This window comes from Petromyzon marinus (genome assembly GCF_048934315.1).
Source record: "Petromyzon marinus isolate PM22_M1 ecotype Great Lakes invasive population chromosome 78 unlocalized genomic scaffold, UKy_Petmar_22M1.pri1.0 chr78_unloc.1, whole genome shotgun sequence".
In the NCBI taxonomy this organism is placed as follows: domain Eukaryota; kingdom Metazoa; phylum Chordata; class Hyperoartia; order Petromyzontiformes; family Petromyzontidae; genus Petromyzon; species Petromyzon marinus.
Genome location: NW_027422625.1, coordinates 478,567 through 490,855, shown reverse-complemented (window position 1 = coordinate 490,855; position 12,289 = coordinate 478,567). Strand labels below are relative to the sequence as shown.

The 12,289-nt window shown below is 43.2% G+C and overlaps 1 protein-coding gene across 3 annotated transcripts in view; it reads right to left on the bottom strand.

The window, feature by feature from the left end:
* Positions 1-12,289, bottom strand: part of LOC142908256 (uncharacterized) — a 28,745-nt gene that overhangs the window by 2,876 nt on the left and 13,580 nt on the right. The window contains exons 1-2 of one of the 3 annotated variants that reach the window (XM_076058718.1): positions 3,998-5,258; positions 2,259-2,333 (exon numbers count right to left, since the gene is read on the bottom strand). The gene's annotated coding sequence lies outside the window, so the exon portion shown is untranslated. Of the gene's footprint in view, positions 1-2,258; positions 2,334-3,831; positions 3,956-3,997; positions 5,259-12,289 lie in introns of those variants that run through there. The other 2 variants (XM_076058720.1, XM_076058719.1) reach the window with 2 other exon arrangements.

The following is a 12,289-nucleotide window of genomic DNA, read 5'->3' as shown; positions in this document are numbered from 1 at the left end:
GCACGTTTGATGTGATAACTTCCTGACTCCATTCTTACAAAGAGTTCCGGAGAAAAACTAAATAAACTACTGTTTTGCGATAACCGCCATACTCTAATAGAGTTAATAGACTTTACTGCAAATACAAACTTGACACTGTCACACACTCAGAGGTGGAGCCAGGATTTTCAGGTAGGGGGGGCAACCCCTCCAGCAATGAAAAATGAGAGGAGTTGTTAGTAAGTAGAGAGTTGTTAGTAAGGAGTTGTTAGTAAGTAAAGAGTTGTTAGTAAGTAAGGAGTTGTTAGTAAGTAAGGAGTTGTTAGTACGTAGGGAGTTGTTAGTACGTAAAGAGTTGTTAGTAGGGAGTTGTTAGTAAGTAGGGAGTTGTTCGTAAGGAGTTGTTACTAAGGACTTGTCCCTTATATTCTTAGCTCTTTCGGTAAAGTCACGTTGAAGGGAAACAATAAAATAATAAAATATATATAAAACAATAAAAATTCTCACGACGTTTCGACCATAACACAAACGGTTGTGTTATGGTCGAAACGTCGTGAGAATTTTTATTGTTTTATATATATTAGTATTTTATTGTTTCCCTTCAACGTGACTTTACCGAAAGCACTAAGAATATTAATTACTGCAGTCACGAAAGCTTTAAATCAAAATTTGACTTGTCCCTTGCTTTTTAATCAATGCGTGTGAAAGGCATCACGCTCGCTGAAGGTGTTTGCCATCAGGGAAGTCGTGTACTGTATACGCAACTGCGCACAATTCTGTGAGTCGCTTGTAACTGCTTTGCCGTTAATTATTGCCAATTATGGACTCGGACTGTTGTCCTCTCATAGAGTCCCTGGCACGTAATAATATGCCACAGGGTGGCAGTGGGGGTCGCAAAATGCTGATTTATCTATATATATAAAAAGGAAAATGTGTGGATATGTGTGTCTGGTCGAAATGTTTAGCAAACTTCCCAACATGCTACACACTTGAGACTTGGCATGTCGGTAGGTTCCATATTGTACACAACGTAAAAAGAATAAAAATAGACTTTTAAATTCTGGGGGGGGGGGGGGAGGAGGGTGGGGGAATGACCATGGAGTTTGTGGAGTCAACCCGCAACACACCTGAGTTAAGCGCTCTGTAATGTTTACCCCTACCATATGGCTCTTCGTGCGCTGTACTTCTAGGAGGTGTTAACAGCGTGCCGGGAGATTTTAGGTGGCGCTTCGCTCCTGGCTGATGAAGCCATTGGCTTCTCGGAGTTTCAATACATATCCGTGCGAAGAACGGGTACAACGGCTATCTTAAATATAAAGCAGAACATTACACCTGTTTGTGTGACGCAGCAAAACCTCTCCAACGCTGTGCTCTGGCGTCATGAAATTTTCACAGCTCATGCTGTCTGGAATTTCTAAGTGAACGCGACTATTTTCAGCTCGCCACGTCATTCCCTTCCCGAGTGGCCAAAATCGACCTTGCGTAGAAGTGGATTAAGGTTAAATTTCCTTGAGTGAAAACATCCGATTTAGGTTACTTGATTTGTTTCGGCTTTTTTCCTTCGTGCGAGCATCAACATTTCCGGGTTTTTCAGTTGAAATATAAAGGAATATGAAATGTATCCAAGACAAGAATCCAAGTCCCGGGCGAAGCCGGGTAGTGAAGCTAGTTACTAATAAACCCCAAGGATCCGATCGAAATTAGGGATTTCGATCGGATCGTTGGGGAGGAACGTGCCACCCCACCCCCACTGGCTCCACCACTGTCACACACTGGCATGATTCACAGGTCGTGGTGTGTCCAGACCCACGCCTGGCCACCTTCACCTGCTCAGTATTAATGCTTCCTCACTCCACCAAGTAATTCATTGAGGATAAATCAACACAGCCGAGGCTGCCTGTCTCTCTCACTCTCCCCGTGGTCGCATGGATTTCCTTCCCGATCACCGGGTTTCCTCTCCACATGTAGAGAGTGAACACGGCCACGCGCCCAAAGTGAACACCGCCATGCATCCAGAGTGAACACCGCCACACGTCTAGAGTGAACACCGCCACGCGTCTAGAGTGAACACTGCCACGCGTCTAGAGTGAACACCGCCACGCGTCTAGAGTGAACACCGCCACGTGTCTAGAGTGAACACCGCCACGCGTCTAGAGTGAACACCGCCACGCATCTAGAGTGAACACCGCCACGCGTCTAGAGTGAACACCGCCACGCGTCTAGAGTGAACACCGCCACGCGTCTAGAGTGAACACCGCCACGCTGTTGACAAGCCGCACCTTGTTGTTATTGTTGTTGTGGGCAGGTCGCTTCTGAAAACAAGACCGGTTTCACCAGCTCAACGTGGGCGTGGCCTGGTAAAAAAATAAAAAAAACTGTGAATATTTAAAACAAAACAAAGTTACAAAGTAGCGAGGCAGGTGAAGAGAAATTTAAACTAAAGCAAGATTCTCTTTGGTTCTTTCGGTAAAGTCAAGTAGAAATAAATAAATAAATAAAATAATAGCTTCAGTTTCATTTATTTAGTATAGCCCTGTGAGCCATTCGGCTCTTGAATCGGGTGCAACTGCAAAAATCAAAAAACTTAAACATGAACAAGAAAACATCTTGAAGTGACAATGTGACTCTGCAAACAGAAAATCCAGGGAAAAACAGCAAAATATTCCACAAAAAGCACCGTACACCATCGCTGTATGCAAATAGCATACAACGTTTCGATTGCAACACAAGCAATCATCATCAGGTACAAGTGATAGAGAAAACAAACCTAGTAAACTTAGAAACGTAATGCAATACAACACAGAGAGTCGGCTAACAGTCAACACCCCACCTGGTTGATAACATTCTTCCAAAGATTGCTCAATTTGAGAGAGAGACAAAACACAGACACGGAGACACATAGACAGAGAGAGATAACACAGAGACACACAGAGAGAGACACACACATAGGCACACAGAGATACAACGCCTCTGTGATGAGGCCTTAAATAGAGAGAGAGGGGGGGTAGAGAAATTAGCAAGTCAATGCAAGGCCGTAGCCATGGAGTCAACATTGGGGGGGACCAAATCTTCCAGGGGGTCTGGGAACCCCCCCCCAGAAAAAAATGTAAATTTGAAAACTCATTTCCTGCCATTTCCTGCATAAAATATTAACAAATTTCACTAACACATGGGATGGATTTTGCATTATTTGATACAATAATGTCAAAGAGTGTATTGTATTACATTGCTCAGTTTTTTTTACTTTTCTTGTTTCATAGTATGTAATGGCAGAGATTAGGGATTCATAAAGTACAGCGCAATCATATAAACAGAAATCTATGCATTGTTATATGAAGACAAGTCCAGATTTTGTGGCCAAGGTTCAGCAAATCGTTGTATTTATTAACAAAGCATCGCAATTAATATTTAGAAAACATTTTTATAGCAATATTATATATTGTATATTGCTATAGCAATATATTGGGGAGGGGGGGGGCATTTTGAGCATATTTGATTATTGGGGGGGATGTCCCCTCCAATATATATTATAATTATTATAATATATTATAATTAATTATAATATATTATAATTAAGGCCTTGTGTCAATGAGAGATTGGAGCTTTGGTGACTGCAGTAAATAATAATAAAACGATCACACACAGAGAAAAAGCACACTTAATAAAACTGAGTACAATTAGGAAATGTAATGCAACACAGAGAGTCGGTCAACACACAAGTAACGCATAGCCTGGTTGATTACTTTCTTACAAAGATTGCTCAACTAAGCGAGAGAATTGAAGCAAACGCGATCAGGCGAGGGCAGGAGGCAAGGCCCCGCGTGGCTAGGCCCAGCGCTGTAAAGTCCCAACCTGGACATCGCTTCCATGCTCGCTGTTACTCAATTGACATCCCTACGAGAGAGAGCGAGGCTCTACCTCGGGAAACAACAACAACAACAACCACAACGACCACCACAACCACCACAACAACCACCACAACCACCTCACCACCACAAGCGCGATGAGAATTTCTCACCTCGGATTTCAGTTCACGCGCGGAGCGGTAGCTTCCGGTGACCTCGTGACGTAACGCGGCAGGAGGTGATGTGACGTCACTTCCGGAGTACAAGACACTCCCCTCCCAATCCTGGTTGGATGGGGCGTGGGTGCCGAACCTGTCGCAAAAAAACTCACGACGGCTTTAACGAATACATTATGTTAATGAGCCGCCAGTCACCGTTCGTAGCTTTGCCCAAATAAGGATTGGCACTGGGTCAGATATTGGCAGCGGCCGAGCAGAGGCGACGTCACGCCAAGAGCGCGGAGGTCGGGGGTGAGGCGAATACCTTGGTGACATGACGTCACTAGCGAGGCCCACCGCCCCCTTGCGTTTGACGCCGATGAGGTCACGCTGAGCGGTGACGTCAGAGAGCGGGGTCAGAGTTCAAGTTTGTTGACAGAAGAGGAGCGGCAGTGACGTGTTGAGCGCTCCGCTCCCGACCAGCCGAGTTCCATTCCCGCTCGTGGCCAACACCGCCAGTGGCGATTTTCTGAACCGGTCCTGAGCCTCCCCTACGTCGACTCAGCCTCAAATAAGTGTGCCATCCCACCCTTAATAGGTGCTCGCTAACTGCACTTGCCCCAACATTCTGTGCAGGCTACACGGGGGATCTTTGTCTTTGTGTTAGGTGCTCGCTAACAGCACTTGCCCCAACATTCTGTGCAGGCTACACGGGGGATCTTTGTCTTTGTGTGTTGGGAGCAAGTTTGAGTGGCGTGTAGCCGTGGGAGCTGAACGGGCGCCTGCTGCTACTGACAGTCGTTGACTATGGTTGGACAGACGCTGATAGACAAACACAGACAGACAGACAAGACAGGCGGACAGACACAGACAAGAGGAACACACGGACAGAAAGATAGACAGAGACAGAGAGACAGGCAGAGAGAGACACACAGAGGCGCACAGAGACACAGACGGACAGAGAGATGTTGAATCGAACACACTTAACTCGCTCCATTGAAAGAGATTCCTCAATCGAAGGCTTGTGCACCAGATCTTATTTATTCACGATGTACTTACAAAAAAATCCGCAGACGACCTGCTGGATCTCCTCTCCGTTTCAAAGAACAAATTTGACCTCAGGTCTTCGCTCATTTACCAGCTTCACATTCCCTATTGCCGTACAAAAACTGGAGGAAGGGCCTTTGCTATTGATGCCCCCAGAGTCTGGAATGCTATTGCCAATAAACTGCAACTTGAATCGCTACCAATGAGAAATTCTCTCAAAACTGCTCTAGAGGAGTTGTACACCCCAAGCTGCCACTGCTATTCATTGGCGTAAAATAAAATGTTTATCCGTATTTTGACTTAGCGTACTGATCTTAAAGGTGCATTGAAAATTTTGATACTCCGACCGATGCTTTTGTTGTTGTGGAGTAACTCATGCAGCCAGCTATGGCTCTAGGGTTTGGTGTTACATGTTATTTATGCAGTTTATTGTAAAAATTCGGTCACAGTCCTTGTGATCACTGTTACGTTGCAATTATGGCTTTATTTTTTGGTGATTTGGAAAACGTTTTTTGGTTTGGACATGTTTGTTTTGTTGTCGTACGGAGTTAGACTGATGGCCTTAAATCTAAGTTTTTGTGGTTGTTGTTCTAGATTTGAAGCTTTCGTGACTGCAAGGATCCATTCTCTTTGATTCTATTCCGTAAAGTCACGTAGGTAAAAATAAAATAACAAAAAATCACGACGTTTCGGCCACAACACAAGCGGCCTTCATCAGGTGAATGGACCAGACTGTCTCGAGGCCAGCGCTGGAGTGAAACACAGCCATGCTCAGACAGCGACCTTTAAGCTGTGTGCGAGGAAACAAGGTTCCTTGACAAAGGAATTAGCATAAACAAAAAAAAATCGCATTTAATTGGCGGACTTAGCATGATGAAAGGTGTAGAGAGGGTGAACATGCGGGTGCACATGCGGGTGCACATGCACCCGCATGTGCTGCGAAAGTTAGGGGTACCACTACTTGAAAAAATATACTGTACCATTGAAATTAGTTTAATGTTTGGTTCGATTTAGAACATCTTTCCAATGGTTGCTTAATTTGAAACCATCTTCTCGGTTGAAATTGTGTCTGTGTTTGTAGATCTGAATTGCCTCGTGAACAAATCTCTGATAAAAAAAAGTGGGTTTGCAAAGAACCTTGGTATCAGAGAAATTATATCGTGATCACCCACAGCGTTGTAACAATGATCAGCTACGGCAGAAGAATCCGTTTTGCCGTGTTTCAAATCTGATTTGTGCTCGCGAATTCGGTCAGAGACATGTCGTTTCGTCTCCCCGATATAGCAATCACCGCAGGTACAACTCAATTTGTAAACCCCGGGGTACTGTAAGTCAGGAATGACATCCGTCACGCATGGGATCAGATCACGAATTTTGTGTACTGTATTGAACCGAACCTGGATCTTGTGTTTAGAATTTTGGAAATCTTTTTAGTAACGCCTGCTATATATGGTAGTGTGATGGTTTTGACCGGAGTATCAAGTGGTTGTTTCTGTATGGAGGGAGAAACAGCTTGGCAGATGGTACGGTCAGAGTATCCATTCCTTTTTGAGGGCCAGGTGTACATGTGTTAATTCACTGGTCAGGTGGTGTTGGTCCGAAATGCAATGAGCCCTATGGTATAAAGTTTTGATGAGATAATTCTTTTGGGCTGGGTGGTGGTGGGAATCAGGTTTAAAGTAGGAATCTGTGTGGGTGGGTTTCCTGTAGACAGAATGCCCCAATGAGCCATCAGGTCTCCTCTCAAACAGAACATCTAAGAATGGTAGCTTGCCATCTTTCTCCACTTCCATGGTGAATTTGATGGCGGGATGTCTGGAATTGATGTGGTGTAGGAAAAGGTTCAGAGCTGGGAGGCCATGTGGCCAAATGACGAAAGTGTCATCCACATATCTCTTCCACAGGGAAGGTCTGAGGGTGGAAGTCTGGATGGCGTCCGATTCAAATTTCTCCATGAAAACATTGGCTATCACTGGTGACAAGGGGGAACCCATGGGAGTACCCTCATTTTGCTTGTAGAAGGAACCATTCCAGGTAAAGTAGGTGTTGGTGAGGCAGTGTCTGACCAGCGTAGGTACCTCGGGGTTTAGTCCATGTTGTACCAAATTTTCAATTATATCAATGGTATCAGGTACCAGGACCTTGGTGAACAAGGAGACCACATCGAAGCTGACAACGATATCGTAAGGGCACAGTACAACGTCTTTGACCGTAGAAACCAATTGGGCTGAGTTAAGTACTGCTGAGGAGGTCTTGCCAGTGAAAGGTAGCAAGGTATCCGACAGAAAACGTGCTAGCTTATAGGTAGGGGAGTTGATCGTGGATACGATGGGTAGTAGTGGAGTGCCTTCTTTATGAATCTTTGGAAGACCATAGAATCTAGGGGGTCTTGTAGCAGAAGGTTTTAGGGAGGGACGTTTAGTTGGTTCGATTAGGGAGGTCGAACTTGTGATGATCTTGTTGATTTTAATAGGTAGGCTATTAGTAGGGTCATTTTTAATTTTTGAGTAACTACCATCATTGAGTAGGTCCTGAATTTTATTGTTGTATGAGTTTTTATCCATAATTACAGAGCGTTCATCTTTGCTGATGTTGCTCATGGGTTTCTTAGAATTCTTAAGAACAGGTCCTTGCAGGGTGGGCTGGTAGGAACATTGGAATTTTTTTTACACCCAACAGCAGCACGAGATTTCACTTCTAAAGTATTGAAAGGGGACGGACGGACGGACACATTAATCTATTGCAGGCTGGTAGACTCAGTTTACAACTTCGTTCCTACCAGTATAACGTAATCATCAACCTGACCTTGCGTTAATTGTATTTTGACCGTCTGTATTGCGTTATATGGTTTCCAAATCTTGCTAAAACCTGTTTGATTTAGTGTGCTCCCACGTGTCTCTCTCTCTGTATCCCCTGTTGTATCTGTGTCTGTATATACATCTGCGGTTATGTGTCTCCTCTCTCTCGTAAATTTAGCTCTTCTGTACCTAATGATGATTGCTTGTGTTGCAATCGAAACGTCGTACACTATTATGTTATTTTATTATTTGTACGTGGCTTTACCGAAAAAAAACAAAGAATAAAAGATTCCCCCTCTTTTTACTACAAGCTTTTAGTTAGCTCACTGTCTGTTGTCCTTATTGTATCCTCAAATCTTGTAACTCAATTTTAACCCACTTCCCAATGTGGTATCGACTGCAAACTTGGTATACTTATGGCATACTGATGACAATTACTATATTCTATCATTAAAAAAATAAAAAAATATATCTTTTTAAACATTATTTGTGTTATATAAGTTATGTTTCGGCTTGGGTCTAATTGTCCACGCTCAACTGACGTTGGCTGTAATGGACCACGGTCCCTTGCGTCGTGGCCAAGCTTCGGGCCACTTCCTGGAGTCGTGGAGTTCTTTCATTACTTGTACGTTTCTTAAAAGCGTGTTAAATTTGTTTTTAATATTACTTATTCACCTGAAGAAGACGGTTACTTGTGTTGCGATCGAAACGTCGTGATATATTTTTTTCTACCTAACGTAACTTTACCGAAAGAACCAAGAATGTGAATCCCTGCAGTGACGAAAGCTTTAAATCTAAAGTTTTTACAGTAGTTTTATAGTTTTAACTCGATCATGCCCGGTCAAGTTAATATTGTTATGATCACGGTATGCAATAATTGTGCATTCCACCAGTCCCTGCTATAGAGTATTTGACTGCTGCTATAATTTTCCACGCGATGATGATGATGATGATACTCTTTGGTCGAGCTATCATCTGTGATGATCAGGTCGCCTTCTCAAAAAAAGCTACAAAGCAGCTCAGTTGGGGAGGGCCTTACACCTGGTAAACTTAACATAGTTAAAAAAAATAGTAATACCGTAGCAAGAACATGTATTGTGTCCACGCTACGTATTGTAACATCAATGTAAAATAATAAAACAGTACACGGCAGTGTGTGTCATACGTTCGAGAAGCGTCAACCTTAACAATTTAAATCAACGCGCGCTTACGATTGCATTGAGAGACGGGGTACAATTAAAAGTTAAGCGGCAGAATGACGAACACGCGTGGATTTAATTAGCTCACAAACAAATCACATCGGCCACGTAACCGTATTGGACCTACCACGGTCTCACCCGGACTCCGTCGCGCGGCAAGGCGCGCGAGTTCTCCGGCAGCGAAATCAGGCAAGGCAGGCCCTGGCGCGGGCCCGGGGAGCGCCGGGACGACGAGGGCTTTTGTCCGGCAGCGAAATCAGGCAAGGCAGGCTCTGCGCTTGGGCCCGGGGCCCGCCAGGACACGAGGGATGTGTGCCTGCGTGTTTTATTTTGCACTTTAAAAAATATATATCACGTAAATATATAAAATATATATCACGTAAATAAAAAATATATATCACGTAAATAAAAAAAAATATATCACGTAAATAAAAAAACGGTTAAATTATGAAGAGGATTAACATCACACGCAATGCAGCGATCACATTCAAACGCCACACACAGAGAGAGATTATTGCTGATTTTACACCCAACAGCACGAGATTTCACTTCGTTAAAGTATTGAAAGGGGACGGACGGACGGACACATTAATCTATTGCAGGCTGGTACACTCAGTTTACAACTTCGTTCCTACCAGTAATAGTAGCTATTTCAGCTCTCGCGACGTATGCTTGGATGTGCCCTATACCTTTGAGGGCTACATCGACCTGAGAAATGATACTCTTTGGTTCTATTGGGTAAAGTCACGTAGGTGAAAATAAAATAACCAAAAATCACGACGTTTCGGCCACAACACAAGCGGCCTTCATCAGGTGAAGGGACGAGACTGTCTGGAGGACAGCGCTGGAGTGGGAGAAGCCACGCTTAGATCACGACCTTTAAGCTGTGTGAGAAGAAAAACACCAAGCGCCTTGACAAAGGAATTAGCATATAATTTAGCATTGAAATGGCTCATTGAAATAGCTAAGTTAAAGTATACACATCCGCAGAGGTACCCCCTTGACAAAGGAATTAGCATAGAATTTAGCATTGAAATAGCTGAGTGATTAGCTTGTAACTGGTCAAAGAAATAGCTATGTTAAAGTCAGAGCATATACATTCACCGAGGCACCTAGTACTCATCAAACAGGAGAATTTAGCGAAACACAACCACGCTCAGACAGCGGACCTTTAAACTGTGTGCGAGCAAACAAGATGTTCTGACGAAGAAATTAACATACAAATTAGTATTTGATTGGCTAATTCTTTGTCAGAACACCTTGTTTGCTCTCATATAATTTAGCATTTCAATGCTAAATTATATGCGAGCAAACAAGGTGCATTTCAATGCTAAATTATATGCTGATTCCTTTGTCAAGGGGTGCCTCTGCGGATGTGTATACTTTAACTTAGCTATTTCAATGAGCCATTTCAATGCTAAATTATATGCTAATTCCTTTGTCAAGGCGCCTGGTCTTTTTCTTCTCACACAGCTTAAAGGTCGTGATCTAAGCGTGGCTTCTTCCACTCCAGTGCTGTCCTCCAGACAGTCTCGTCCTTTCACCTGATGAAGGCCGCTTGTGTTGTGGCCGAAACGTCGTGATTTTTTGTTATTTTATTTTCACCTACGTAACTTTACCCAATAGAACCAAAGAGTATCATTTCTCAGGTCGATGTAGCCCTCAAAGGTATAGGACACATCCAAGCAGACGTCACGAGAGCTGAAATAGCTACTATTACTGGTAGGAACGAAGTTGTAAACTGAGTGTACCAGCCTGCAATAGATTAATGTGTCCGTCCGTCCGTCCCCTTTCAATACTTTAACGAAGTGAAATCTCGTGCTGTTGGGTGTAAAATCAGCAATAATCTCTCTCTGTGTGTGGCGTTTGAATGTGATTGCTGCATTGCGTGTGATGTTAATCCTCTTCATAATTTAACCGTTTTTTATTTACGTGATATATATTTTTTTATTTACGTGATATATATATTTTTATTTACGTGATATATATTTTATATATTTACGTGATATATATTTTTTAAAGTGCAAAATAAAACACGCAGGCACACATCCCTCGTGTCCTGGCGGGCCCCGGGCCCAAGCGCAAGCGCAGAGCCTGCCTTGCCTGATTTCGCTGCCGGACAAAAGCCCTCGTCGTCCCGGCGCTCCCCGGGCCCGCGCCAGGGCCTGCCTTGCCTGATTTCGCTGCCGGAGAACTCGCGCGCCTTGCCGCGCGACGGAGTCCGGGTGAGACCGTGGTAGGTCCAATACGGTTACGTGGCCGATGTGATTTGTTTGTGAGCTAATTAAATCCACGCGTGCTCGTCATTCTGCCGCTTAACTTTTAATTGTACCCCGTCTCTCAATGCAATCGTAAGCGCGCGTTGATTTAAATTGTTAAGGTTGACGCTTCTCGAACGTATGACACACACTGCCGTGTACTGTTTTATTATTTACATTGATATTACAATACGTAGCGTGGACACAATACATGTTCTTGCTACGGTATTACTATTTTTTTAACTATGTTAAGTTTACCAGGTGTAAGGCCCTCCCCAACTGAGCTGCTTTGTAGCTTTTTTTGAGAAGGCGACCTGATCATCACAGATGATAGCTCGACCAAAGAGTATCATCATCATCATCGCGTGGAAAATTATAGCAGCAGTCAAATACTCTATAGCAGGGACTGGTGGAATGCACAATTATTGCATACCGTGATCATAACAATATTAACTTGACCGGGCATGATCGAGTTAAAACTATAAAACTACTTCTTTGGTTCTTTCGGTAAAGTCATGTAGAATGAGAATAAAATAATAAATTGATAAAATAAAATAACACAATAATATTATCATTCTACGTGACTTTACCGAAAGAACCAAAGAAGATGAATCATTGCAGTCACGAAAGCTTTAAATCGATATAAAACTACTGTAAAAACTTTAGATTTAAAGCTTTCGTCACTGCAGGGATTCACATTCTTGGTTCTTTCGGTAAAGTTACGTTAGGTAGAAAAAAAATCTATCACGACGTTTCGATCGCAACACAAGTAACCGTCTTCTTCAGGTGAATAAGTAATATTAAAAACAAATTTAACACGCTTTTAAGAAACGTACAAGTAATGAAAGAACTCCACGACTCCAGGAAGTGGCCCGAAGCTTGGCCACGACGCAAGGGACCGTGGTCCATTACAGCCAACGTCAGTTGAGCGTGGACAATTAGACCCAAGCCGAAACATAACTTATATAACACAAATAATGTTTAAAAAGATATATTTCTTTTTTT